This window comes from Babylonia areolata, chromosome 15 (genome assembly GCF_041734735.1).
Source record: "Babylonia areolata isolate BAREFJ2019XMU chromosome 15, ASM4173473v1, whole genome shotgun sequence".
NCBI classification, from domain to species: Eukaryota; Metazoa; Mollusca; class Gastropoda; order Neogastropoda; family Buccinidae; genus Babylonia; species Babylonia areolata.
This window is the reverse complement of record NC_134890.1, coordinates 12841705-12845108: the sequence shown is the minus strand read 5'-3', so window position 1 is coordinate 12845108 and position 3404 is coordinate 12841705. Positions and strand designations below refer to the sequence as shown.

At 51.2% G+C, this 3404-nt stretch overlaps 2 non-coding genes across 2 annotated transcripts; both read left to right on the top strand.

The window, feature by feature from the left end:
• Positions 1–552: 552 nt before the first annotated feature.
• Positions 553–624, top strand: Trnah-gug (transfer RNA histidin (anticodon GUG)). The gene has a single exon. It is a non-coding gene; the product is annotated as a tRNA-His (tRNA).
• A 1616-nt stretch (positions 625–2240) lies between these two features.
• On the top strand, positions 2241–2312 carry Trnah-gug (transfer RNA histidin (anticodon GUG)). The gene has a single exon. It is a non-coding gene; the product is annotated as a tRNA-His (tRNA).
• The last annotated feature ends 1092 nt before the right edge of the window (positions 2313–3404 follow it).

Here is a 3404-nt window from a genome sequence, read left to right as displayed (position 1 = left end):
CCTAGAATAGCACCGTGGCGAACGAGAACCCTTGCCCAAGGTCGTTACAGTTACGTTTGATCTACGATACGGGGGGCTGGGAAGTAAGAGAAAGGAGCTACTAGAAATAAACCAGTCTGAGCAAGAAGAGAAGGGAATTTGGGGGGAAGGGGCAGGAGGTGTGGGGGGAGGGGATGGGGGGGGGGGCGACTTTCAGGGGGAGGAGGAGAATATGTCAGGGTAAGCGCAACGCCCTGTGGTTACACCCTATTGTGGCGATCTAGCCAAACGCTGAGCCGGCTTAGTCATGGGTGACGTGTGACGTGTAATGTAATGCGGCAGCCGTCAGTGTCGTGGTCTGCATAACAATTGGTCCATGGCACAGAGGGTTCCGTATGTGTGTGTGTGTGTGTGTGTCGGAGCGTGGTCGCACTGACGCACACAGAGAACCTACTTTGGACCAGATCCAAAATGACAACTTTAGTCTGCAGTGTGGCAAGTTGTATTTGATATAGAGAGAATTACAAATAAAAGTACAACACAAAGCTGTTTGCCTACCAGATAAACGCAACAGCCGTGATAGTCTAGTGGTTAGGACCTCGCGTTGTGGCCGCGATAACCCAGGTTCGAATCCTGGTCACGGCAAGTTTTTTTTTTTGTTTTTTTGTTTTTTTTGTTTTCTTGCCGTTCTTTCAGTCTCTCTCTGTGCTGATCTTATTTCTTGTTCATTTGTTCTTTTTTTTCCTCCTAAATCAACCTCCATTGGTTCACCCAATTTCTTCAGTATCTGTCTGTCTGTCTGTCTGTCTGACTCTCTCTCTCTCTCTCTTCCTCCCCATACCCCCTTCCCTCCCTTCTTTCCCTCCCTCCTCTCTCTCTCCATCTTCCCCTCTTTTCCTCTCTCCCTCCCCCCCTCTCTCTCTCCACCCCCTTCTCTCTCTCTCTCCCTCTCTCCATCGCCCCTCCCCTCCCTCTCTCTCCCTCCCTCCTCTCTCTCTCTTTCTCCTTCTCTCTCTCCATCCCTTCTCTCCCTCTCTCTCCCTCCCTCTTCTCCCCCCTCTCCCCCCATCTCCCTACCCCCGCTCCTTCTCTCCCTCTCTCTCCCTCCCTCCCCTCTCTCTCCCTCCCTCTTCTCCCCCCTCTCCCCCCCATCTCCCTACCCCCGCTCCTTCTCTCCCTCTCTCTCCCTCCCTCCCCTCTCTCTCCCTCCCTCTTCTCCCCCCTCTCCCCCCATCTCCCTACCCCCGCTCCTTCTCTCCCTCTCTCTCCCTCCCTCCCCTCTCTCTCGCTCCCTCTTCTCCCCCCTCTCCCCCCATCTCCCTATCCCCGCTCCTTCTCTCCCTCTCTCTCCCTCCCTCCCCTCTCTCTCCCTCCCTCTTCTCCCCCCTCTCCCCCCATCTCCCTACCCCCGCTCCTTCTCTCCCTCTCTCTCCCTCCCTCCTCTCCTCTCTGCCCCCCTCTCTCTCTACTGATCACCCCCTTCCCGTTCCTTTCTGTTCTTCAGCCTCAACACCACCACCCTCCCTCTGTCTCTGTCTCTCGTCATTCCTCTGTCTCTGTCTCTCGTCATTCCTCTGTCTCTCGTCATTCCTCTGTCTCTGTCTCTCGTCATTCCTCTGTCTCTGTCTCTCGTCATTCCTCTTTGTCCGTCACACTGTGTCAGTGTCTGTCTGTCTCTGTCTGTCTGTCTGTCTGTCTCTTGTTTCTGGTTTGTTTCCGTTCGTTCAACTTCGAGGCTCCTCAACTGAATTACTGATAAAGCGCCGTCCGGCGGTGTTCTCATTACCAGTTCTTTCTTATCACTTCTGTGGTCTGCTGCTTCGTCAACGTGGTCATACTGAACTGCGCAAGGTAATCAGGTCATGAATCGTTCACACAGACACAGGCACAGACGCACACACACAGACGCACACACTCACAATACACACTGTGACACAGTGCACGCACACATTCTCTCTCGCTCTGTGTGTGTCTCTCTCTCTTTCACACTGACACACACACACACACACACACACACTGTGACACGCACATACACATTCTCTCTCTCTCTCTCTGCCTCTGTCTGTCTGTCTGTCTCTCTCTTTCACACACACACACACTCTCTCTCTCTTTCACACACACACACACACACACACACACACACATATATATATATATATATATATATATAAATTACTCACACACACACACACACACAGAAAGTGTCACCGGCTGGCACTGGGTGCTTACTTTAACATTTAATTCCAATTTACGAAGCAGAAGCCGTGATAGTCTAGTGGTTAGGACCTCGCGTTGTGGCCGCGATAACCCAGGTTCGAATCCTGGTCACGGCAGGTGACTTTTTATTTTATTTTCTTAATTATATATATATATATATATATATATATATATTTTTTTTTTGTTTTTGTTTTTTTTTGGGGGGGGGGATTTATCATCTTACTCAAATTTTTATACATTCCTCACACTCAGTCAGTCTCTCTGGAGTGATCATCATTATGGCGGTCTTTCTTCGTCTGAAGGATAGATACCCTCCCCTCCCATCCGCCTCCTCCGCCCCCCTCCCCACCTCACACACTCCTCACAATTCCTTATCTTTCTGTTTCAAACCACGCTACCACCCCCACCCCCGCCCCCCGACACACACACTCACCTCCCATCCAGACGTAGACACCTCTACCCCTCCACCCCATCCCCCGACACACATAGCCAGAGCGAACACACACACACACACACACACACACACACACACACACACACACACACACACACACACACACACACACACACACCGATTCGACACTAACTCACTCACTCACACACATACACATGCACAGACACAAACAAACACAGACACACACACACACAGACACACACACACACACACACACACACACACACACACACACACACACACACACACACACAGACGCCCACCCCACCCCCACCTCCCACACACACGCTACAAAATCTTCCCACCCACATCCATCCACCGACACATCCACCCACCCACCCAATAAATAAACAACCCCGTCCCCCCCTCCCCACCCCACCACCACCCATCCAACCATCTCCTCCTCCTCCTCCATCCCTCGCCCCCCCTCCCCTCCCCCCTCACTCCCTCCCCTCCCCCCACACCCTTCAAATCTCTTCAACTGTTGCGTGGTTCCTCCATCAACACTTTTGCAGACATACACATTGGAAACCTCTCCTGCAAACGGTTTACACAATCTTGTTGTTCTTCCATTTGTGTGTGTGTGTGTGTGTGTGTGTGTGTGTGTGTGTGTGTGTGTGTTTTGTTTTATTTTATTTTATTTTTTGGACAGACATCGTTATCAGCTAGACGCACATAGTTTTGTCGTAATAAACATCTCGGTTAAACCATACCAAACACAGTACAGGTCAGTTGTGGCGGAGGGACTAATACA